The sequence below is a fragment of the Eupeodes corollae genome, chromosome 1, assembly GCF_945859685.1.
Source record: "Eupeodes corollae chromosome 1, idEupCoro1.1, whole genome shotgun sequence".
NCBI classification, from domain to species: domain Eukaryota; kingdom Metazoa; phylum Arthropoda; class Insecta; order Diptera; family Syrphidae; genus Eupeodes; species Eupeodes corollae.
In genome coordinates this window covers 35,974,250-36,002,115 of record NC_079147.1, presented here as the reverse complement: position 1 = coordinate 36,002,115, position 27,866 = coordinate 35,974,250, and the positions used below count along the sequence as shown (strand labels likewise).

The window sequence follows — 27,866 nt, the reverse complement described above, 5'->3', positions numbered from 1 at the left end:
TACAAATCTAATTTGATTGCTGAGAATGAATAGTAAATTCTGTTTATATTACATTCTCCTGTTTTATTAACTTCAATCAGATTGAGAAAATTCTGAGGAATCTTAGAAATATAAACTGACTTATTGGACAGGTTTAAGGAACAAAACGAGGCTGGGATGCGTACCATACTGATAACTTCCCATCCCGTTTGTAAATTTGTCTTGCTTAAAAAGTTAATAGGTTTTCTGTTTTGTAAAAAAAAGTTATCAGTTGAAATATTCTTAACAATTTAAAAATAACCGACAATAATTTGCATATGATAAAATAGTTCGATTTCAAAATCTATTTTTGTTAAAGAGTTTTTTAGTTGATAACCAATTTTTACCAATGTAAAGTAGCATTTCTTAAAACTTTTTATTTCTTATATACACAAATACAAATTGGATGAATGAAATAATTTTAAGTCAATATCATCTATTGTTCACGATATATCGAGAACCGAACATCAATTTTTAATAAATTACGAAAAAACTGACGGTTGGATTTTTATAAAAAAAAAAAAATTTGAAGAGAAATTTTAGCAGAAAGGAACTTTTAGTAATGCTTTTTTAAGGTTTTTATTCTTTGTTAAAAAATTGTCAATTCAATTTTTCTCAAAATTTTACTGAATGTTGAAATCAATATTTATCATAAGATAAAATTAGTTCAAAGCCAATATCTGAAAGTTTTGCAAAGATATTATATAAGTCGAAAATCAATTTTTACCAACTATTGTTACATTTTTTAAGTTTTTAATTTTTTGTTAAAAAATATACTTGTTTGGTATCACGTTACAATATTTAATATACAATTTAATTTAAGTCTCTAGCATTATTGGATCGTGAGATATTGAGGGTTAACCACAATGTTCACCTTTTTTTCTAAACTGCTATGGTAAAAAAAACACCCACGCAATTTTTTAAGAGCTCTTTTTGCATATTTCTGCATTATTATCTGTAGTTCTTAAGCTAGAGACGACTAAAAAACGTCGGGAACGTACGTACTCACGTCCGCACATATTTCTAAAAATATTTTGTTTGGACTCTAGGGGCCTTGACCCGTCGAGAAATGTCAAAATTTTCAATTCGACAAATCGGACCAATTACAACAACTTGAGTTGAACATGTCCATAACAGGAAAAGATAGAGCGTTGTAAGGCATTCCACATTCGCGTAGGAAGGCTAAGGAAAGAATCTTTGTATTCGACCCTACGACGAAGATTTTTTTGAGGGTATGCTGATGGGCATTCCTAGAAGCACGAGTGTTACGATTGAAATGTTAAAGGGTAGGAATGCACATGGCCATTGAGGAACTTGCAGGAACAGACACACTTAGGCCAGTTTAATGGCCCATTGTGATATCAGATGAGTCTTGAGGCTTCCTCCTAAGCTCAATAGAACCTCTTTGAGTCCCTTAGAAACCGTGAAAGGCTGATTATGCTTATATGATTTAGATCGTTGTAGAAGAATCCCCCTAAGCAATTCTTGTTTGTTTTTGAACTAGAGCAGGGCATGTGCAGAGAAGGTGAAGAACTGTTTCCTCCTCTTCCTCGCCCATACAGCTTCTGCAAAAATCATTTGAGAACACGCCTAGCCGCATGGCGTGCTGTCATATTAGACAGTTTCTGTTCACTTATTATCGAGCTTATATCCGATCTGTTTAGAGAGAGCAAGCACCTTGAACATTTTAAATCCAGGGGTGGAATCGGCTAAGGTGATTGTTGACTATCAATTTTTTGATAGTCAAATTGACTATCATTTTCATTCCGTCTGTGTAAGATGATTCAACTCAATTCAATTCGATTGAACAATTTCAGATTCAAATTGTCAAAATTCGTTGTTGCCTTGGTGAAATTTTAAATTGATTCTTATAAAATATCTAAATAAAAGTTTCTAATTGGCTGATTTTGAATAAAATTCTTACTTTTCTTGCTTTTTTTCGAATGTCGTAAGCTTTGTCGGTCACAGGAATGTGTTTTTTAAAAGAAACAAAGTGAACTAAGAAAATTTTCCAGTCGTTTGTGTAAGCGTCTGGTAGCTCTATTCGATATAAACAAATTTGTTTGAAAACGACTATCACATTTTTTTGTGATAGCTTTTTAGGTATCAATTTGACTATCACCTTATGTAGATCAAATTCGATCATTTTGATTGTCATTTATCAATAATCACCTTAGCCGATTCCACCCCAGTGTTGGCCAGATGTTTGACTCTTTCCTGTACGTTGCGTTTCCAATCAAGTTTTTTTATTTAAAATAAGACCAAAGTATTTAGCGTCGTCTAAGAATTTTAATTGGATTCCTTTAAATTAGGGAGAGTTGACAAATAAAATTTTGTATTTCCTCGAAGATAAGACCAGATCGGTTTTGTGTGGGTTAACACCCAGTCCACAACGATCAGCACAAAGTATTAGTCTGTCCAAGGCATTTTACAAGAGTTCTTTTAAGATGTTACGATGCTTTCCTGAAACTGCTATAGCAACGTCGTCCTATCACTCTGAAACCCTCCGCATCCAGACTAGTTAGGATTTCATTCACCACTAGGTTCCAGAGGAGAGGGGTGTCCTTCTACTATCGAATCGTCTACCAGAAGAGTTTAAATTAATTAATCTACTAGTAAGCATTAAATGAATTAACTCCCGAAGCGAACTCTTTACATCTAGTGATGTTAGTACAGATGTGTCCACAATGTTAAAAGCACCTTCGATGTCAAGGAAAGCAACTATAGTGAACTCTTTATAATGGAGGGAATATTCGACGGAGCGTATTAAAGTGTGTAACGCTGTTTCCACCGATTTACCTACTTACAGTAGGCATATTGAGACGAAGACAGAAGTCTTGTATCAATACTTGCCTTAAATGGATATCAAACAATCTTTCCAAGGTCTTAAGAAGGAATGATGATAGACTTATAGGTCGTAGATCTTTAGGACGAGCATTTACTTGCTTTGGGTATAAAAACAACTTTAACTTCTCTCCATTCCGAGGGAATATGGACCAGGTAAAGACAGCTGGTAAAAATTTCCTCAAGGATTGGTGCAATCATGTCAAAAGTCTTTTGTAACTTAGCTGGTATTATCCCATCTGGTCCTGCAGATTTAAATGTTTTGAAGCTGTTGAGAGCCCATTGTAGCTTGTCCCTTGTGATCAAACCTATTGGATCTGTTGTAAACGGTGATTTTTTAAGAGCTTGAGAACTTTAAAAAAAAAAAAAACGCATACAATTTGCAAAATCTCATCGATTCTTTACTTGAAACGTTAGATTGGTCCATGACTTTTTACTTTTTGAAGATAATTTCATTTAAATGTTGACCGCGGCTGCGTCTTAGGTGGTCCATTCGGAAAGTCCAATTTTGGGTAACTTTTTCGAGCATTTCGGCCGGAATAGCCCGAATTTCTTCGGAAATGTTGTCTTCCAAAGCTGGAATAGTTGCTGGCTTATTTGTGTAGACTTTAGACTTGACGTAGCCCCACAAAAAATAGTCTAAAGGCGTCAAATCGCATGATCTTGGTGGCCAACTTACCGGTCCATTCCTTGAGATGAATTGTTCTCCGAAGTTTTCCCTCAAAATGGCCATAGAATCGCGAGCTGTGTCGCATGTAGCGCCAACTCGTTGAAACCGCATGTCAACCAAGTTCAGTTCTTCCATTTTTGGCAACAAAAAGTTTGTTAGCATTGAACGATAGCGATCGCCATTCACCGTAACGTTGCGTCCAACAGCATGTTTGAAAAAATACGGTCCAATGATTCCACCAGCATACAAACCACACCAAACAGTGCATTTTTCGGGATGCATGGGCAGTTCTTGAACGGCTTCAGGTTGCTCTTCACTCCAAATGCGGCAATTTTGCTTATTTACGTAGCCATTCAACCAGAAATGAGCCTCATCGCTGAACAAAATTTGTCGATAAAAAAGCGGATTTTCTGCCAACTTTTTTAGGGCCCATTTACTGAAAATTCGACGTTGTGGCAGATCGTTCGGCTTCAGTTCTTGCACGAGCTGTATTTTATACGGTTTACACCAAGATCTTTGTGTAAAATCTTCCATGTGGTCGAATAACACAAACCCAATCGCTGCGAACGGCGACGAATCGACATTTCACGGTCTTCAGCAACACTCTGAGAAACAGACGCAATATTCTCTTCTGTACGCACTGTACGCATTCGTGTGGTTGGTTTAATGTCCAATAAAGTAAACTGAGTGCGAAACTTGGTCACAATCGCATTAATTGTTTGCTCACTTGGTCGATTATGTAGATTATAAATCGGACGTAAAGCGCGAAACACATTTCGAACCGAACACTGATTTTGGTAATAAAATTCAATGATTTGCAAGCGTTGCTCGTTAGTAAGTCTATTCATGATGAAATGTCAAAGCATACTGAGCATCTTTCTGTTTGACACCATGTCTGAAATCCCGCGTGATCTGTCAAATACTAATGCATGAAAATCCTAACCTCAAAAAAATCACCCTTTACATTGAATATTCAACAAAAACATGTGAATGACACAATCATGCAATACGTTTCTAATAATGCAGTTGGATTATATTTCTTGGATACACCTGGTGGTACAGGCAAAACTTTCGCTGTATCATTGATTTTAGCGACTATTCGATCGGAACAGAAAATTGCATTGGCACTTGCATCTTCAGGAATTGCTGCTACATTATTAAAAGGTAGTTGGACCGCACAATCTGCATTAAAATTTCCATTGAATGTACGGGTGATTGAAACTCAAACTTGGAATATTTCGAGAAGTTCTGCTTTGGCACAAGTTCTGCGATTAACGTCAATTATGTTATGGGATGAGTGCACAATGGCGGATAAAAAATCAATAGAAGCATTTAATAGAACAATGCAAGATTTATGCGGTAATCAACAGCTACTTTGGTGGTGCTCTGACATTGCTGTCAGGGGACTTTCGTTAAACATTGGCTGTAATTCCTCGATCAACACCTACTGATGAAATAAACACCTGTTTGAAGTCATCAGTTCTTTGAAGATATGTACGAAAATTGACACTGAACAATAATATGCGTATTCACCTACATAATGATGCAACTGCGCATGAGTTATCAAAACAATTGTTAGAAATTCGTGATGGCAAAACACCAATCGACAGTACCAACGGATTGATCACTTTACCGAAACATTTTTGTACAATTGCGCAATCTATAGATTAGTTGATTGAATGTGTTTTTCTGAATATTCTTCAGAATTACAGAAATCATGATTGGTTAAGAGAACGCACAAGTTTAGCACCAAAAAACATTCATATCAATGGAATTAATTTTCAAATTGAAGCGAAACTGCCAGGTGTAGTCCCGACATATAAATCAATTATCAGTGTTATGAATCAAGATGTGGCAATGAATTATTCAATTGAATTTTTAAATTCATTGGAACTGGCTGGTACACCACCGCTTTACTTGAATCTGAAAATTGGTTCTTTGATTATATTATTGCGAAACATTAATCCACCAAAACTGTGTAATGGCACCAGATTGGCAGTGAAAAAGTTATTGCCTAATTTGATTGAAGCTATAATCTTAAGTGGTAAATCAAAAGGAGAGGTGTCTTTGATACCGAGTATCCCTATGATTCCAACTAAAATGCCATTTGAATTCAAAATATTACAATATCCTGTGCGTTTTTCATTTGCGATGTTCATAAATAAGGCCCAAGGGCAAACACTTCACGTTTGTGGTGTCAATTTAGAGGAATCTTGTTTTTCATATGGCCAACTTTATGTTGCCTGTTCCAGAGTCGGTACACCCAACTTTATATTTATTTATGCTCAAAATGGAAAACTAAATAAATTGTTTATCCAACTGTTTTAGACTTACCCATATAGACCCACCATAGTAAGAGTACCCAATTCTTTATTATTTTTTAGTTTTTACTCTATGCTGATAAATATAATATAAACAATATATCAATTTGGTCATTTGGACTTTTAAATACCTAGCAATTTAAAATATTTCTTCGTTTGAATAAATGAACTTATTGATCACTTTTGTATTACTATGCCTTATACGTAGCGAAACACGTACCGAGTCGCTAGTATAATATAAAATTCAATTTAAGTCTCTAGCTTTATTGGTTCGTGAGATATTTCAGGTTAATCGAAATCTTCACTTTTTAAACTGCTATGGTAAAAAAAAACACCCACGCAATTTTCTTTAGAGCCCTTTCTGCATCTTTCTGCATTATTATCTGTATAACAAAATATATTTTAAGGCGATATCTCTTCTGGTTCTTGAGATAGGGACGACGAAAAAAAACGACGTACTCACGTACGCACAGACATCTTTCTAAATATCTTTTATTTCGACTCATGGACCTTGGAACGCCGAGAAGGGTCTGTACACCTTTAATATGATAAGAACACAGTGGGTATCACAAAAAAAAGAATGGTTGGAAAGGAGATGTCAGTATACATTGGTTTTGAAAAAAATTGAGCTGAACATGTCCATAACAGGAAAAGATAGACCGTTGTAAGGCATTCCACATTCGCGTAGTACGGCTAAGGAACGAATCTCTGTACTTGTCACTACAACTGAAGTTTGTCTTGAGGGTAACGGGGAAACGCGGGTATTACGGTTGAAGTGTTAAAAGTAAGGAATGCATCTGGCCATTGAGGAACTTCCAGGAGTAACGTCGTATATACAGCCTTGGCCAATAGTACTATTCACCTTTAATTTCACTCCATTCTTCTAAAAACTGCTGTTTGCATTATTTTTTTGGACTCGATTCCAAATCTTTAATTGGGTTGCCGTTATGAATGAAATTGACTGACCACTATAAGGGAGGATAGATTTTAAGTACCAACATCTTTAAACAAAATTGGAAACGAACATCAAACAAACTGACTCCTAACGTGTTGGAACATATTGACGAACAATTTTCAGCACGAACAGTTAGAAGAAGACTCACAGAAGTTCGATTAAAAGGGTGCAAGGCGAGAAAAAAAAACTATGGGTCTCAGAAAAAAAAGCGTCGTATAGAAGTAGGACGAAAATACCAACATTTTAGTCAAGAAAATTGAAGCAACGTCTTGTGGTCAGATGGATAAAACTTTGAGCGAGGCTTGTAGTGAACCTCCAAATTAGAAAATATCAACAATAGCTTAGAATTGTAACCCTGTTGTAACTTTTGCGGGGCGAGGAGTTGGTTCAGAATACAACTTAGATTGCGTTTTTTTCAACAATTAAGCACGGAGGGGGCAGTGTTATGATCTGGGGTTGCATAGCTACGGACGGAGTGGGAAAAATCTTCATTGTGAGGTCGTATGGATTCTTAAAAATACTATAATATTATGGAAAACATGCAAGATTTGGCGATATGGCCTGTGTCCTCAAGAGGTTAATAATACATTTACCAAAAATATCGAGATCCTCAGTCTCATTGATGGAAGTGCTATCAAAAGCAAGGGGGTATATCTTACTCTAACAAGAGGGATGTAATTCATTCAGTAAGAATACTATTTTCGGCGAAACAATGTATTGGATTAGGAGTTGCAGACAGGAGACCATTAGTAAATGGGAGAAAAAGTGTTGGAGATATAACAGAGCCCTGGGGCAAGCCAGCATTTAACCTTTCTAATAATATTGTATTGACATACTCGAAAGGTATGTTATTTAATTATACTAATGGCACACATTAAGGGAGCTTTATCAAAACTTTATCAAATGTTTTTGTATTATTAAGCGTGGTAATCTTACTCTCTCCAATGCGATGTAAAGATTTTCTCCACTGTTCGGTGAGATAATCCATGAAATCACTTGTACAGTGGACTTATTGCTGCGAAAGCATTACTGACGGTTATTAAAAAGGCTTCAATCTTCGACATATTTCTTGAGCTAGTATATACATATATCAGCGTTTCCATGACCTTGGGAAGGAGGAACGTAAGTGCAATTAGAAAGTGAGGAGTACTCGTATTTTTTGGGGATGGGCTGAAAAAACAATGTCTTCCAACCACTCGGAACGATACCTGAGAAGCAGGACAAATAAAAAAGCTTACCAATTAGTTTTGTCAGCGTTGAAGAACATCTTTTCAGAACGATGGCGGGAATACCATCTGAGCCAGTAACTTTTTTGTGTGTATTAAGATCTTTTAGGTCTCTGTTTACGCACACGTGCACAAAGAGATTAGTCACATAAATTCATTCACGCACTCACATACAGGTCGAGTCACATTTTTGAGGCAGCGTAGAATTGATGGGTAACAAGGTAACAAAGATTTTATAAGTCTAGATTACATTCAAATTCAAAATATATTTTTTTTTGTAGAGTTTTAGGTCATTTATTTTAACCTTTACAGCTAAGATATAATTTTATATAAAGAAAAAGAGTATTATAAATTTGGTATTAAAAGGGAAAAGAACTAAAACAAAAAACCCTTATTCAAAAACTTACAAACTAATATTGCACATTATTATTTTATATGTATATTTCATTGTTATTGAAGTAATTGACAAACGAGTTCATTATCGGATAAAGAACAATTGCGATAAAACTTGTCTTTATAAATTTGAATGTTTAAGTTTAAAAAGTTGATATTTACTAGTTCGTGTAACCTGTGTGTAGAGTGACACCTTGGAAGATCTAACATAATCTTAAGCACTTTATTTTGACATCTTTGTAGTTTCAGCTTATGAGTTTTGGCACAGTCGCCCCAAACAGGTGCACCATAGAGGAGGATGGATTGAAAAACTGATTTGAACAAAATAATTTTGTTGTCCTTACTCAGTTCAGATTTTCTGGATATCATAAGATAGAGAATTTGGATATACCTATTTATTTTATTTATAGTTACGGATATGTGTGTATTAAAACTGAGTTTTTTGTCTAACATAATGCCAAGATATCTGCAATGCTCAGACCATTCGATGTTGACTGAGCCCAAATGAAGATTTACATTTCCAGGTAAAAAACAAGGCTTACGACGACGTGAAAACCATATTGCTTTGGTTTTTTGAGCATTTATCTTGATTTTCCATTTTTTGAAATAATCTTCGAGTTTATTAAGTGATTCTTGTAGTGTATGGTGAACATCACTATACAAAATTCCTGAAGCGAAAATGGCTGTATCATCTGCAAACATGGCAATTTGGACATTGTCGCCAATTTGAGGAAGGTCAGCTACAAAAATATTGAAAAGGATAGGTCCGAGTACCGAACCTTGTGGTACACCGGACACTGTAGCTTGTGTAGAAGAAGACTTTTTGTTCAATATGACCACAAACTCTCTATCAGACAGAAAGCTTTGAATTATTTTTATTATTGGCATTGGAAAATTAAACAACTTGAACTTGTGAAGCAATCCCTCATGCCAAACCGTATCGAATGCCTTTTTTATGTCCAACATGATGAGACCAGTTGATTTTTTGTCATTGAAGTTATCTTTTATATGTTTTTTAATCCTTGCAACTTGTTGGATAGTATTGTGGCTTTGTCTGAATCCAAACTGAAAGCTGGGAAGAATATGACATGTTTCAATATGTTCATCTATTTTTTCTTTGATTATTTTTTCTAACAATTTGCTTACACTACAGAGCAAAATTATTGGCCTATAGCTATTAATTTCGTTTTTAGGTTTACTTGGTTTGTGAATTGGAATAATCGACGCTTTTTTCCAACAAAATGGGAAATAGCATAGTTTGAGGCACGCATTAAAAATAGTTGTTAAATATCTTGTACCACTCAACGGGAGATGTTTTAGCAGTGTGTTATTTATACTGTCAAGGCCAGGCGACTTTTTCGATTTTAGATTTTTAATTAGAAAACTTGTTTTACTATGGTTCACAAAATAAGAGGGAGGCAAAGTTATGTCTGATTGAGAGATGGTTGTTATTGAGTTATTAACTTCACAAATAGTATCAGGGTCACTTAAGTGAGCTGGAGTAGTGTTGTTAGTAGAAAAATTTGTTGCAAAAAGATTTGCCTTTTCAGTTGGTGTAATGAACAGCTGGTTTTGAACTTTAAGAGGCGGGATACTAGACCCTCTTTTTTTAACAATTTTGAAACTTTCCAAAAGGGATTACTTGCCTTATCAAAAGAGGAAAGAAGTTTTCCCCACCGGCAGTTTCTATACTCAAAGATTTCTTTGTTAATTGCTTTGTTTAGGAATTTTACGCTGTTTAGAAAGAAATCATATCGATATCTTACCCATTTTCTTCTTTCCGCGTTTCTGAGCTGAATTAATTATAAGATATTAGAAGGTAGCTGTATTGGTTGAGTATCTTTCATGGGTCTCTTAGGGATTGCATAGTCAGCTGCTCCTTTTATAATTGAAGTAAAATTGGAACACATTGAATCAATGAGTAAAGGATCATGTATGTCCTCTAAATTAGTATCAGGACAATTTCTGCCTATATACGATTTGTAAAGATTTCAGTTGGCTGCAGAATACTTATAGTAATAAGAGATTTGTCTAACATTTGCAATATTACTCAGACAGATATCAACGGGTAAATGATCTGACCCAAGTTTGTTATGCGTGAAGGGTCTACTGCAGTAATTTTGTGAGTTAGTGATACAGAAGTCAAGAGTGGAGGGACTTTTCTTTGGGGAAGATGGTATATAAGTGTGGTTAGGAGGAAACAGTATCGAGAAATTTGGGTGACGATCGTTAATGTCACATAAAATATTGCCCCAGCAATTGGCACGAAGGCAGTTCCATAACTGATGTCGACAGTTTAAATCTCCTCCAATAATTATATTGTGACGATATCTGAATAATTTTTGCAAATCTCTTTTAAAATTAGTAATTTTATCTGCATTTCTATTTCCGCCAGGGAAATAGGCACACAAAATACTCGTTTTAGAGTTGCTAGTTAATGCAATGTCTATACCTAAAATCTCAATACACTGGAGATTTAAGTTAGGAAGAACAGAGTGTTCAATACCTTTCCTTATTAAAATTGCTACACCACCACCTCTGGTAGACTCCCTGTCGAGGCGATAGCAGACAAAGTTTGGATGAGAGAAAGTCTTATTACCATTAAGCCAGGTTTCTGTAACGAGCACAATATCAACTTTTTTTCTTATGATAAAATTAAAAAATTCTATTTGTTTATTTGTAATGCCTCTTGCATTCCATGTTATTATATTAAGAGAATTACTTTGCATGTTCATTTGAGTATACATACTTAATAGCTAGAGAAGTGATAATATTAAATTGATCAGCTTTGGTATTACAAGAGCGAAGTTTTGTTAAAACTTCATTTAAGAGAGAATTTATCTCTTCAAAAGAGAATAAATCATTAGATTTTCGATTTGAAGAAGAAGTGGGGATAGGCGAAGTACTGCTAGGAACATGTTGAGCAGGAACATAATTAGGTGCAGTGGAAGGAGGGGCCGAAAAGCGAGGAGAGGGACCAGCTCGCGAAGGCAAAGGTGGGAAATGGTTAAAGGAGAAATGATCGAATGAAACATTTTTTTCTGTTGCTGATGATGACGATGGTCGGTGATTGTTCTTCTGTGATGAGCGGCGAGATGAGAATTTCTGACGAATATCCAAGTAATTCTGTCGACTGATGCAGCTGGGATCATAAGATTTATGAGAACCGTTGCAATTAGCACAACGATTATTAGTATCGGGAGAAGTACAATCAGCTGTTTTGTGACTACCAGAGCAGTTTTCACAAAAACTTTTTACATTGCAGTGCATGGAGCCATGGTCATACAACTGACAATTGTGGGACTGAGTGATTTTGGCGGGATTATGTCTTTTGTATTCCCAACGAATTAGAGTTTTGAATAAACTTGGGACTTTAAGGCGAAGTTCACTCAATTTAATCGATCCACGTTGTATATAAATGACGTATAAATAGTTTTTATATTGTAACTTCGATTTAGAATTTATTGTTATTGTTTTGACGTCAATACATTTTACACCAGACTGTATAAGTTCTTGTTTAATATCATTTTCCTTTATAAGGCTTAAGCCTGACAAGATTACTTTAAACGGTCTCGCAGATTTTCGCGAGTGTGTATAAAACTCGTATTTGTGATTTGTCAATTCAGTTTTAATAAGGTCATATGTATCAAGAGACAAAGATTTAATTCTTATTCCGAGAGAAATATTTTGGACTAGATAGTTTTCTATTTTAAGGTTATTTAAGAATTCACGCACTTGTTCATTGGTTGATTTTAGCACAACTATTGGTGGGATAACTTCTTTAATGACGTTAGAACGTTCATTTTCAGTGTCTTCTTCAATTTCATCATCGTCAGCCATAAGGCTTTGTAATGGTTGAAAATAATTTTGATTTAAATTCATGTTTACGGAATGATTGGCACTATTAACGCTTAAATGTTTTCTGGGAGGGCGATATTCGCCATCGCCAGAATCACTATGTGGACGTTTGTGAGTAATTTTGCTTTATTGACTGTGGGAAGCTAAATTATACAATTCGCACACGACAACTTTACCAAGTGACGAGTAGACACGAACTCATGAGGTAACAAAGAAAGTGTGGTTGGAATCGAGCGTAAGGAGCGAGGGGGAAGAATTCGTCATTGCTTTTCACAAAAGACTAATCATTTTTACTACTTTTAAGACCTTGCAGTATTTTCTGTCGCAAGTACAGTATCTGTGATACTACTACATTGTCTTGCAACAACTCCTATAAGTATGGGATTATGTACTATACTGTATGGTACCACAATCTTTGCTTGTAACACAAGATCGCATAGTACGTTTGACGAGATAGTATTGCCTTCAGCCTCATACTGTACCGGAGATGTCGCAATGCTACTAGTTTTTCCCGCGATAATTTATGGCGTGATAATCGATACCCTTATTGGATAACTGTCAATAGTGCATGGGTATAACTACTGTATCGATATATTTCCACAATAATAAGGGGCATAGGGGACATAATAATGTATATACTACTCTGCAAGGAGGGTTGTACATATCGCCAGTCAGTCATACTGGCATTGGCGTATCGGCTATAACTATCGTCGACGTTACTGACGGTTCGTTTATGATCCTCCAGAGTTTCAAATGCTCTTTGTTAAGTGAGGAACCGGGATTCACTATGGCTACTGGCGTTACGACTCCAAGGACGAGGAAGACTTGCTTATATTTCGTAATGACGTTTCCAAGGGATGCGTCTTCGAACTCGTCGCCACAAATATGTTCGACTGTTAGCTTGATACCTGGAGAAAGACTTTCTGGTAACTCCATTCAATCACAAGGGTTTGGAAGAATTGAGAAAGGCGATAAGTTCATTTGTGGAGGAGTATGAAAGAAAATCTCCGGTTGAGGCTAAGTCGCAGCGAGCTAGGAAAATTTGCGCCAATACATTCAACAATGTGGGAATCGTGGTTCCAGTGAATAAAACCACAACAGTGGGCTATCGCCCCTTGATGGGAAGCGATACCAACATCAAAATGATCCTCAGTGCTTTTGACAATCCAAGCGAGTCCTCAAAGAAAGAAGCCAAAGAGATAGTCATGCAGAAATTTGCAGCCGGTTGAAATCAACAAAGAGGATAGCTGCAGCCAAGCGAGCTTGTAGTTCTTGGTGGTTCATATCGTGAGCCCATTCCACCTGTCCCCAGAACTTGAGTTGAAACTCTTCTTCGAGACGAGCTAGTGTTACGTTAAAATCAATTTGAATTGGTTAGAATTCATTTTATTTTCACAAATAATTTGAGAAGAATAAAACTTTTTACTCAAACATTTTTTTATCAATAAAAAATTTGACATTTAAATGTCTAATGAAAACGTGTAACTGTTCGGTGTGAACGATTTTCGCTGCAATTAACGTCGCTATCGAGAAGGCATAGTAAGTTAAATATCGTGAAGTAATTATTTAGATCGCCCCATTTGGCTTTCTCGTATTGTCAAACGAACCTTTTAGGAGACGAACATTTATATCATACAACACAATGGTCGGATAAGCTTAGATGAGATATATTGATAGTATACTTATCAGGGTCAGAGGCAAGAAACATGTCAAGAGTGTTTTCTACTCGACCATTAACGATCGAAATTAAAGTGGGCTCGTTGGCCAGCTGAGTAAGGTGTTTTAACCTAGCAAAATTATCAGCACACACTCCTTCGGATGACGCCTGACCCGCATGGAGAAGCCAAAATTGTTTACATTAAAATCGCCCGAAACAATAACTTAAATGAAAGGATAAGAAGAAACAATTCTTAGGATGGAATCTGCCAAAGCATTAAATTCGAAAAGAGTTGATAGTTTGTGTATATTTGGAATTCTTTAAATGAAACAATAGTGAATGATGTGCTTAGAAAATGTAAGCCACATAAAATTGAAAAAAGAATTGGTGCAAAAACTAAATTGTGTCAAAAGTTGATAAGCAGCATCATTCCTAATGTACGAGTAAAAGGCAAGGCCATGATGGAAACTTTTAAATCATGATTACTTTCTACCAAATAAATAGGATTTTAAAATATTCTACTTAAAAATAATAGTATATAAGATAAAATAATTTTCCTTTCTTCCGAACTGCAAATAATTTTACGGGACATTTTTTCTAAGTTTTTGTAAAATAAGAAAATAAAGCGCTTTTGTTCACAATTTTCAGCTTTTTTTTCTGGAAAACAAAATTACAAATAAATTAAAATCATTACCACCAAGAAATATTTTTTCTATTGGCAACCCCGTTTGTATGAAAATAAGTATATAGATGCTTACATCAATATTTGAACCATTTAAATAAAGATTACCTTAACACAAAACTTCGAGAGTTCCAAATTTCGTCAGGATTCAAGAAAATCGTTCGTAAACTATTTCTCAATAATATAAAAACTACTCTAGATAGAGATTCTTTTTTTATAACTTCCTCAGAATTTTCCTTACTACGAGTTCGAGTATATTATGAAATAAATTTGAAACGTAATAAAATTCTGATATTATCTTTTTTTTTTTTGAAAACATTCTACAAATTTAACATTTCTGAAAATGGAAGCAAAAGCAAAAAATGCGATTGATTGCACAAAATTGCTAACTTATTGGCTTTTTCACATTTCGATGATTATTGCATTTGAAAATACTACATTCATACATAGATCATAAAATATAGTTTTGTACATTGTACTACATATTTTGTACCCTTCATACAGCTTTGGCTAAAGTATTATAAACAGTTCCTAATTTTTAGTTTAGCTGTTTGTTGTTTATACTTTACGCACATATGTTGTTAAACTATTGAATAAAGGATTTTAGGAGACATGCGATGCACTTTTTTTATAGATATTTACAATTGGAACACGTGGAGAAAAATTTGTGTTGTGTTTTGTTTCAATATGGAAACTATTTCGAAATTATGTCTGAATTTTATCAAAATACGGCACATTGCAAAAGACACCACGAAACACTGTGCTAAAAAATCATGAGGTCCTTTTAGCACAGAACAAAAGAGACATATCCGAAAGTGAAATTTCAAAAGTAGTTATGCAAGAAATTTACTTAATGTTATACAGGGTTCGGCAGAAATTTTTAATTCATGAATAAAATTTAAGTTTTTTGCGTGCGAGTAATGTTGTCAGGGGTGGAAAGAACCTATAATTTTAAGCTAAATTCGAACGGCTAATTTGAGAAAGCACTTTTCATGACAAGAATTAATCATGAACCTCTGATATGTCCTACCACTTACCACCACCTCACGGCTACTGCCGGGCCCTGTACAAAAACAGAAGAAAGCAAAAGATATACTTTTGATATGCCTAGAAAAAGGTCAACTTTTATCAAAAAATCGAAAGCTAACTTTTTATGCTACATATAAATCTGGGAAGAATTTTTAAAACGGAACGGTTTTAATCTAAAAGAACAATTATACAAAAATTAAAATATACAACATAAGCTGTGGTGCCTTAAACACGAAAAGAAGGGGCAGAATTCACCTTAAATTGATGAAAAATGTTTGTTCGTCACCGAAGCTTTCAACCCAGGCTCCTAAAATCAATGTTCCAACTTGAAGGTAACATCATGATACCGTCTATCTGAGGGAATGTTTCAGGTTAAAAAGATATAAGATACGAATAGTTTACAAAACTCATAAAAAGTTGTAAAATAAAATATAAGAAAATATTTGTGTGTGGAACATTAATTAATAATAACTGGGAAGTTACAATGTTGGCGTGATTTTTAATAAAAAAAAATAACATCTAATGCGTACCCGTCTTTCGATATTTCTAAAACTTAAACAAATTTGAAGTTAATAATATATTTCTTTGTTCTCATATAAATTGAGTCAAAAATCATTTCTTATAAGTTCAGTGGTTGAAAGTTGTAAGTCACTTAATAACTTTTCTTTATTTATCTCTGATTTTTGCCAAGATATTCGAGTTACAAATCAATGTTTAACAACTTTTAATAGTGTTTTTGATTTTTTGTTAAAACCCTTTAAAAAAAAGTAGTAAACGGTGCGAGGGGGAGTGGTGTCATTTTACTCAGTGATAGTGTGGATTTCTCAGTCAGTGGGTGGTATGCGAAATGCATTGTCTCAGTCTCAAATCTCATTATTTTGAGCTTTTGCTAGCTTTCGTATGCAAAATTGTTTTGAGACAAATCTCACAAAAATGAGATCGATCTCATTTTATAGATCTATCTCATTTGAGATGTTTCCGTATGCAGAAAGAAAGCGTTGTCTCATTCAAATGAGCCAAAGCTCGTAAAATGTTGAGACTGGAAATTAGTTGTCTCAGGAATAACAATGGCTGAGTACATGAATATTTTTGCTCCTGTTGAGTCAACAGGAAATTATAAAATTCTTTATAGGTTTACCCAAACTCAAATTGAGGCCTTAACAGATTATTTTTTTCAAAGTAGTGATACTTTTCGGGGTGGTCGTTTATCTAATAAAACCAGAATGATGGTTTTTCTACGATTCGTTGCTGATCCTGGTTTCCAAAGCTGAATTGCCGAAGATTTCGGAATCGACCAAAGTTCGGTATCTAGGATCATCATCGAAGTTGGTGAAAAAATTGTAAGGAAAAAAGAGGACTGGATTAAATTTCCGAATACGTTGGAGCAGACAGATGCCGAAAAAGTAATTTGGCTAAATAAGTATCAATTCCCATCCTGCATTGGAGCAATTGATTGCACTCACGTGCGCATTAAAAAGCCTATCCGTCACAGTGATGAATTTGTAAATAGAAAAGGTAGATAACACAAAGTTTGAGTGTTCTTAAAAATATAATTAATAATTCTCTTTATTTTGTGTTAGGTTTTCATTCAATAAATGTTCAAGCGACATGCAACGGAGCGGAACTGTTTACGAGTGTTGACATCTCTTGGCCAGGGTCGGTACATGATTCGAGAATCTTTAAAAATTCTGAAATTTACCAAACTCTCCTTGAAAGTTCATCAACTATACTCATTGGCGACGAGGGCTATGGAATTACTCCGTTTTTAATGACTCCGTACCGGAACCCTGTCAGTGCCGCTGAAGTTAACTTTAACAATATTCTAACGCAAGAAAGAGTTATTATTGAGAGAGTATTTGGCCAGCTTAAACAAAAATTTCCTTGTCTGCAATATAAATTAAGAGTGGCAACACGCAACGCACCAAAGGTAATAATGTCGTGTTTTATTCTGCACAACATTTCAAAAGCATTCCAGGGTGGGGATGAAAATGAGGAAAACCAGATGGATGCTCCAATGGATATAGAAGAAGAAGAACATACCCCTCTCTTTCCCCCCAATGACACATCAAGGAGAGATTCTCTTCTCAGAGTAGCTGGTCAGAGCAAAAGAAACGAAATTGCGAGGCTTTTGCTCAACCAAAACCGTTAGATTGTGCACATTTTTTTTTAAATAAAAACAAAAATAACATAAATATCAAGAGTTTTATTTATAAGATATGTATGTACATTATGTAATTGTTTCCCTTAAAAATTTTCAAAAGAAATTTCATTTTCTTGTGTAACTTTATTTTCAAGGAGTTTTAATTTTTTGGTTAACACTAAATTTTGCTTCAGTAAAATTAGCCTCTGTAAATCAGTTAATGAAAGATCCCTCGTTTCCCCCGTCTCGTAGTTTGATAAAACTTCTATTTCATTATTAGCATGTCTTCTTTTCCGTGACGAATCCTTCAAAATTTTCGTTGCATTTGAAACGGAATTAGAGGATTCGTCTCTGCTTATGGCTACACTTTCTGCTCCTGTAATAAAATATTCATAATGAAAAATCAAACAATTATTATAAAAAACAATTGTATTTTACCTTCCCTATTTAGCACCGGATTCGGATTTTCAGACCCACCATTGATTAAATCCCATAAATCCTTTTCCCATGACTTAAGTTTTATTTTTCTATTTCCCGTTTTATTGCGATCACATTTTTCTTTTATTCTTATTTTGATATTTGTAATTTTTTTTGAAATTTGATTTATTTCAATATTTTTGCCAAATTTTTTTTCAAACTCCGATTTGAATGCTATTAAAGCATTTTTTTTCTTTTTTTTTAGGTCAGGAGTTTGACTTTGGGTGGTATGCGAAATGCTTTGTCTCAGTCTCATGAGATTGAGCTCTGAGAATGAGCTCGAGATTGTGAGATAGAGCATTTGCAATGAGACAAAGCTCAATTCGGTATGCAAGAGCTTTGTCTCATCTCACTATCTCAGTCTCAAAATGTCTTCTTCAAGTGAAAGTAGTGTTTATGATAACTTTTCAAAAAAAAACGATGATACAAATATTTTTTTTGTGAATTTTATTAAAAGAAATATAGTGCTTTTGACAAAAAGCCAAACACCTGACCTAAAAAAAAAGAAAAAAAATGCTTTAATAGCATTCAAATCGGAGTTTGAAAAAAAATTTGGCAAAAATATTGAAATAAATCAAATTTCAAAAAAAATTACAAATATCAAAATAAGAATAAAAGAAAAATGTGATCGCAATAAAACGGGAAATAGAAAAATAAAACTTAAGTCATGGGAAAAGGATTTATGGGATTTAATCAATGGTGGGTCTGAAAATCCGAATCCGGTGCTAAATAGGGAAGGTAAAATACAATTGTTTTTTATAATAATTGTTTGATTTTTCATTATGAATATTTTATTACAGGAGCAGAAAGTGTAGCCATAAGCAGAGACGAATCCTCTAATTCCGTTTCAAATGCAACGAAAATTTTGAAGGATTCGTCACGGAAAAGAAGACATGCTAATAATGAAATAGAAGTTTTATCAAACTACGAGACGGGGGAAACGAGGGATCTTTCATTAACTGATTTACAGAGGCTAATTTTACTGAAGCAAAATTTAGTGTTAACCAAAAAATTAAAACTCCTTGAAAATAAAGTTACACAAGAAAATGAAATTTCTTTTGAAAATTTTTAAGGGAAACAATTACATAATGTACATACATATCTTATAAATAAAACTCTTGATATTTATGTTATTTTTGTTTTTATTTTAAAAAAAATGTGCACAATCTAACGGTTTTGGTTGAGCAAAAGCCTAGCAATTTCGTTTCTTTTGCTCTGACCAGCTACTCAGAGAAGAGAATTTCTCATTGGGGGGAAAGAGAGGGGTATGTTCTTCTTCTTCTATATCCATTGGAGCATCCATCTGGTTTTCCTCATTTTCATCCCCACCCTGGAATGCTTTTGAAATGTTGTGCAGAATAAAACACGACATTATTACCTTTGGTGCGTTGCGTGTTGCCACTCTTAATTTATATTGCAGACAAGGAAATTTTTGTTTAAGCTGGCCAAATACTCTCTCAATAATAACTCTTTCTTGCGTTAGAATATTGTTAAAGTTAACTTCAGCGGCACTGACAGGGTTCCGGTACGGAGTCATTAAAAACGGAGTAATTCCATAGCCCTCGTCGCCAAATTTCAGAATTTTTAAAGATTCTCGAATCATGTACCGACCCTGGCCAAGAGATGTCAACACTCGTAAACAGTTCCGCTCCGTTGCATGTCGCTTGAACATTTATTGAATGAAAACCTAACACAAAATAAAGAGAATTATTAATTATATTTTTGAGAACACTCAAACTTTGTGTTATCTACCTTTTCTATTTACAAATTCATCACTGTGACGGATAGGCTTTTTAATGCGCACGTGAGTGCAATCAATTGCTCCAATGCAGGATGGGAATTGATACTTATTTAGCCAAATTACTTTTTCGGCATCTGTCTGCTCCAACGTATTCGGAAATTTAATCCAGTCCTCTTTTTTCCTTACAATTTTTTCACCAACTTCGATGATGATCCTAGATACCGAACTTTGGTCGATTCCGAAATCTTCGGCAATTCCGCTTTGGAAACCAGGATCAGCAACGAATCGTAGAAAAACCATCATTCTGGTTTTATTAGATAAACGACCACCCCGAAAAGTATCACTACTTTGAAAAAAATAATCTGTTAAGGCCTCAATTTGAGTTTGGGTAAACCTATAAAGAATTTTATAATTTCCTGTTGACTCAACAGGAGCAAAAATATTCATGTACTCAGCCATTGTTATTCCTGAGACAACTAATTTCCAGTCTCAACATTTTACGAGCTTTGGCTCATTTGAATGAGACAACGCTTTCTTTCTGCATACGGAAACATCTCAAATGAGATAGATCTATAAAATGAGATCGATCTCATTTTTGTGAGATTTGTCTCAAAACAATTTTGCATACGAAAGCTAGCAAAAGCTCAAAATAATGAGATTTGAGACTGAGACAATGCATTTCGCATACCACCCTTTTTGTCAAAAGCACTATATTTCTTTTAATAAAATTCACAAAAAAAATATTTGTATCATCGTTTTTTTTTTGAAAAGTTATCATAAACACTACTTTCACTTGAAGAAGACATTTTGAGACTGAGATAGTGAGATGAGACAAAGCTCTTGCATACCGAATTGAGCTTTGTCTCATTGCAAATGCTCTATCTCACAATCTCGAGCTCATTCTCAGAGCTCAATCTCATGAGACTGAGACAAAGCATTTCGCATACCACCCAGTGTGTCGCACTGGTCAAGTGAGCATCCCGCGTTCGTCATACAGCATTCTTCAAGAGCAACGATTCTCTTCTAATCGCGTCGCACGTCGACAGTTTTGTTTACACTTCGGTATACGAAGAATAAGTGACTCCACGGCCAGGCCCTAGTCGATATTGAAGGACTTGCGAAAACATTGAAGTGGTTAAAGAGAGCTTACGTCAAAACCCAGGTCTTTCAAGAGCGATTTTGTACTGCGAATCCCATTTTTGCCGAACCTGCAAGCTGTTCTATCGTTTTCAACCACACGTGGTTCAAGGGAGTTTTCTTCGGGAATATTTCCCTTAAAAACAACTCCATACCTATCAAAGCTATCTCGAACCCAAAAATAATGTTTATATCTCGTCTGGACCCAGTTACAACACCAGAATATATAACTTTCCACTTAGTATCTACCAAGAGCCTACCTTCCAGCTCATTCATTAGGTGTACTAAGATCAGTAAACCAAATAGCTTTGTTTCCTCTTTTAAATTGATAACGAATCCCACTTTCTTTGATTCTATTTGCAACACAAATATATGGCCCGCAGAGTTTTAGTCAAAGAATTTACTCAAAGTCAAAAACAAGGTGTTTCTTTGAAAACCAAGTCAAAAAACTTAAGAGGCTTGCGCTCTTCAACCAAAACGTAAGTAGCAAGACTGCTGACATTTTTCTTAACTCACAATTTTTTTTTGAGTGTGTAACTTTTCCATTAGAATTGTCAATTAAACTGGTATGTGTAAAGATAATGGTACATACTAAGATTGTTTTAATTTTCAACGTCTACATTCCTCCAAAAAGCTTGGAGTCTGTTCATAACGATCTCTTCTTGGCATTAGACTATCTTATAAATTTGCTCAGCGCTGACACGAATATGTTAGTTCTGGGTGATTTTAATTTACCACACATTAACTGGATTCCATTCGAAGACGAATCCTGCCTTGTAGCCTCTTCTTCTTCTTCACAATTAGAATTATCTCTTCTGGATAAAGTCATTCTTACTGACTTACAGCAAACAAGCTGTATTAAAAACTAAAAAAATCGTCTTTTCTTCGGACGCTATTAGTACTCTTGTTAAATTACTAATATTGATAAATATCACCCCCCCCCCCCTTGGACGTTTTTCTTGACTTAAGTAATCATCTTACTGAACACAGTAATTCCTTTAATTGCTTATATAATTTTGATTTCAGAAGAGCTAATTTCCAGCAGTTGTCTAAAGATTTAACCATTTCTGGAATTGCTGATACATTAGCATTTTCTACCATTAACGAAGCAGTTTTAACTTTTTATAAGATCCTTAATTATTGTTTAAAAAAAATGCACCCTTAAAAAAATCAAAACATGCAAACTTTAGCCATTCTTGGTACACGAAAGAACTGCGTTTACTGAAATAATCCTAAAATATGTTGGAATTTCGGAATCTCAAAAACAAAAAATCAGATGGCTTTGATATTGATATATGTAACGCTTTCGCAACTTGTTTCCATGAGTCATTTGTTAATAGCCCTGATGAAGTTGATGAAGTATATTTTCATAATCTTCACTCCTTTTCGCAAACTAGCTGTAGTCTCATACCAGTGCTGTGAATGATGAGTGTTTAGCCGGTTCCGATGGTACCTTGAAGAAAGATCCTATGAGGAAAATTTAGATATCGTCATATCTGTGCTCAAGTGAACTTTTCATTTTTGCTGACGACATGAAGATTCTTAAAATAATAAAGTCCACCCATGATCGTATTCTTTTACAAGTCGACATTGTTTGTTTTACATTTTGGTGTGGAAAAAATAGAATTTTGCTCAACCCTTTAAATGCCAGACGATAACTTTTACTAAAAAACTAATCAGTAGAGTATTTGAATATTGTATATCACAGCAAAAACTCTGTCACGTCTCCACAATTAAAGATTTAGGTGATCATTTCTGTTCCAACATAGAGTTTACACATCAAATTAATTTTAAATAACTAACACATGCACTTATGATGAGCCTCTGATCGTAGTTTAGCGCTTGCTATAAGCTTACTACTTTCTGAAATTCTGAAGTGCAAAAAAAACTCATTAGTCGCTTTGGGGGCTACCAAAGTTCCCCCATTAACCCCAATGGATTTGTTGTATGTGGCTACCGCAAAATGGTTATAGCATTAATCCCCGAACTCTTGTGAACCTTAAAAAAAAACACGATGCTCCGTATTGAACAGTGCGTGCAGCTAGACCGAAGACCTTTGAATGACATTATGTTGAAAAATTGAAATCCGCATTATTAGTCTTTCGTTTAATATTTATTTTAGTTAATTTTGAAAATATAAATCTTCCTCAAACACTGTATTTTTTCAGTTAGTTTGGTTCATAAAAAATACCGTTATTTAAAATGTTCAAATTTTTAGTTAAAGACAAGGAGAAAGGTTATCATCTAGATAGATTATCATAAATATAAAATGTACAAAATACTGTGTATCCTACAGCAACACCAACCATCTTAAATTGCCGGACTTTTTGGGGTCTAAAAGTTTCATAGATTGCAAAAAAGTTTCTAGATTAAAAATAACTAGACATTAATTTTATTAAGAGCCATTCCATTTAGCTTAAGGCTAATGAGAGAATTCATAAGCATACTAATAAAACAAATCTTTGACTAATTGTCCAATGCAATGAGATACTTAAAACCTTAAGTAACACTTTAGTACCAAGTTGTCTCAAATAAAAATAGTATTCATCTAATTAAATTAAAATAATGAAATAAATTAGGAAACATTGGTTAAAGCTTTGTTTTGTTGCCTTACACAAATGCAACATATTTACAGAAAAAGAATTTAGTACTGTTCCTATTATTTTGGCCAAAGCTGTAAATACATTTATTGGAGTGAAGGATGTTATAAGAAGAGAATTTTTCCACTATCTGTAGCACTAATGTACAAATATAAAAAAGAAGTAAACTGGGAGGATTCATTGGATTCCCATAACATCATGAAGAGAGAAAAATCAAATTTTTCCTTTTTCCTTTTTTTTAAGGAAGAAAACACATTTCATTTAATATCATTGCACATAACTTGGATTGAAAATCCCATAAATATTTTGGTTTGGGATGTGAAATTGTTGAAACGTGTTAAGAATTCGCAATCTCTAAAAAAAAAAATAAAAATCAAAATATAAAATTCAAAAGTAAAAAAAATACAAAAATAATAAGGATACATATTCTAACAAGTGTATACGATACGAGCATAATCCCAACAACGACAACGTCCTGTATTCTGTATCCTGAATGTACATAGATACTATGTGTCTATGCTATGATTCGGCGCTCATATGCCCCTTTGCCAACATGTGAGATAAACGAATTTGTTGTCAATTAACCTAAATTGGGATTAAATTTTTAGAAAACCAATTTTTCCCTCCAGTAAATGTTTGTAGGTAGGTACCTTGGCATCATTTCCACCAACCGACCGAAAGACCTAGAGACCTACCGGACCGACACATGGTGAATCAGGATCGAAAATCTAGCAAAAAATATATTCAATCAGGATGCCGTATACCATATACCACCATGTGCCGTATATCATGGTTAGGGTATTCATTTAAAAACTGTATAGTGTTCCAACTCTGTTGTGGTGGTTTATTTCAGATTTCCAAAAAAAGAATATACAAAAATATCAAATGGGTTGATTGGACAATTTTGTTGATGTCGCAGGATTGATTGTAATTACCAAATACATTTTATTTAAAAAATATTGATTGAATTTGTTGTTGCCTACCTTTGCGGCTCAGTGAACCGTAAAGTATTAAAAACGAATATACATATGCCTTTGTGCTTTTTAATTCTATATGTCGATCAATTATGAATGACAACTCAACTTATGTAAATGTTCGCTTAATGGAAGTAGTTTCGCAACCTCGCACTTTTTAGCTATAATGGTGTAGGGGCGCATATACATACATAGATTAGGAAAATTCGAATAAACTTCAATAATTTGGTACAGCAAGTGATAATTTTAATTATTTTGACTATCCTGTCCTGTCTTTTATATAAACTTCAGAGTGACAGTAAAAAATAGATAGTCTAAACTTCAATGAGGTCGATGTGGGATTGAGATTGTTTTTCCATTTATTTTCACGCGCATAAAAAACAAAACGAAATAACTTTTTTGAACCTACGAAAATAGACACACGTAAGATTGTCCAGTCTAAATCAACGTATCGTGGTATTGGTCGTAGCCCAGCGCCATCCATAACAAGTTTTTAAAATCGGACCGATTTGTCGAATTAAAAATGTTGACTTTTCTCGACGTTTCGTGGTCCTTAGATTCGAAATAAAAGATTTTTAGAAAGATGTCTGTGCGTTCGTGAGTAGAGGAGAGTGGGTACGAAACTAACACGGGCGGTTGAAACTTGTAACATTGAACTTTAAAAATACCCTAAGACTGTATACGTTCATTTTTAAATGTAGAAATCTTAGCAATTCGGTCCTGAATGCACCCACAAAAATCCAAACTTCAAAACACTGAACTGTGTCAGATAAAGTTAAAAATGTGAAATTTGGGTCCTGTCGTAAATTTTGTGTGTGTATTATTTAACGAATAACATCGTTTATATAAAGTGGAAGCTGTGTTAGTTATTTTTTTTCTTTATTCGAAGCTGTTAAAGTTTTTATGATCGACCCAAGAGTTTTTTTAAATTTCATATTCAATTTAAAAAAAAAAACAGATGTGGACTGTTGTAACATTTTTTGAGTGGACTGCTGTAACATGTGACAGTTCTTGTTTTGATCTTCAATGAAAATTGTAGGAACTTTCTTTAATAAATTATCACGATTTCTATTTTGGGAGCATAAAATGCCACGACAAAGAACAAGAAAAACCTCTCGAGGCATGATTTCCAAAAATATAATGATAGAAGCAGCAGAAGTCCTAAAAAATTGCAAATCAATTCGAAGTGTGTCAAAGGCTTATAATATCTGCACGTTACTTTAAACTCAATTTTTTCGAGACTCCCCTGAAAACGCTGTTTACCCAGTTACAGGATACAGGCCCCACAATAAAGTCTTTACAGATAATTACGCAGTATGTATAAATAAAATTAAAAAAAACATCGAATTGTTTTCATGATTTTTTTTCTATTGAATGGAAAATGGAAAATGGACCAAGTGTGTTCGAAAACTGGCATACCAGGTGGCAAGCTTTTTCAAGCTAAAAATGCCAGCTAACTGTAATTTGAATCAAATGGCAGGTGAAGAATGGCTTAAATCTTTTCTAAAACGCAATAAAACGGTTGCCATTCGAAAACCTGAACGAACTAGCAAATCAATAAACTTCAGCAAGCCTAATGTGTCAAAGTTCTTCAATAATTTGCTAGATTTATGGATCGTTTTAAATTTCAGCTAAAAGATATATTTAATATCTATGAAACCGGACTTACAATGAACCATCAAACGTTATCGCAAAAAAAGGCAAGAAGCAAGTCGGCGCCATTGCATGCGCCAAGCGAGGAATGCTAGTAACTATGTGCCTTCTCGTTAATGCTATAGGGAATGCTGTTCCCCCTCTTTTTATATTTCCCCTAAAAAAATACAATCCAATATTCTTTAAAGGCGGACCCATCGGCAGCATTAGAGCAGCTAATAATCGGCTAAGGTGATTGTTGATAAATGACAATCAAAATGATCGAATGTAATATTCAAATTGATACCTAAAAAGTTGTCACAAAAAAAATGTGATAGTGGTTTTAAAACAAATATGTTTTTTTCGAATAGAGCTACCAGACGTTTACACAAACGACTGGAAAATTTTCTTAGTTCACTTTAGTTTCTTTAAAAAAAACACATTCCTGTGACCTACAAAGCTTACGACAATTCGAAAAAAAAGCAAGAAAAGTAAGAATTTTATTCAAAATCAACCAATTTGAAACTTTTATTTAGATATTTTATAAGAATCAATTTAAAATTTCACCAAGGCAACAACGAATTTTGACAATTTGAATCTGAAATTGTTTAATCGAATTGAATTGAATTGAATCATCTTACACAGACGGAATGAAAATGATACGTCAATTTGACTATCAAAAAATGATAGTCAACTATCACCTTAGCCGATTCCACGCCAGGATGGATGCAGTCGGAGTTCATAAACTTTATAAAACACCTCGGCAAACATACGAATGCCTCCTTCGAGGATGATGAGTTTTCCCCTTGCGATGTTACTGATAAACCAAATCTGTAATCGCCTTCAAGCTGCTCTTATTCCAGAAGCCAATTTGAATTTGAATTTATCATGTCCTGATATCATACCTCAGACTGCATCGGGAAACATTTTTTTCCCGAAATCGTTATTCCGTATCCAAAATCGAAACTTCCATCAGTTCCTGCAAGAGGTGGAAGATAAAGGGGACGGACAACTATCCTGACAGACACCCCTGAAAAAAATGCGTTGGAAGAAGAAGCTAAGAAAAAATTAAGCAACAAATCCAAGCCAAATCAGATTAGGAAGCCGAAAATAAATCGAACAACAAAAAGTAAGAATTAATTTGAGGCGATAATTTCTAGTGAAGAAGAAGATTCAATCCATTACCAACGACAGTGGGTCCAATGTACTCGTACTTTCTGCAAAATGTGGGTTCACACTAGGTGTGTGGGAGATATGTAAATCAAAACAGCTGTTCTTGCAATGCCGAAACTGCGATGCGAGTCGGGTACAGAATAGTAATTTATGTTGAGCGTCTATTATTATTTTTTTTTATTTTATTTAGAAAATCGAAAATTGTTTATACTTTTCTTAAAGAAGAATCTTATTTGTGTTTGTTTATTTTTTGATATTTTTTGTTTTGCTTTCTGCGATTAATAAATCTGTAATTGAAGTTAGTTTAACGTATCTCACATTGTTATGGAATTTTTTAAA

General features: G+C 34.4%; 1 protein-coding gene across 1 annotated transcript in view; it reads right to left on the bottom strand.

Annotated features, from left to right (window-relative positions):
• The window catches only part of LOC129938337 (cation-independent mannose-6-phosphate receptor), a 132,082-nt gene that overhangs the window by 76,822 nt on the left and 27,394 nt on the right, over positions 1–27,866 (bottom strand). The gene's annotated exons all lie outside the window — the stretch shown is intronic.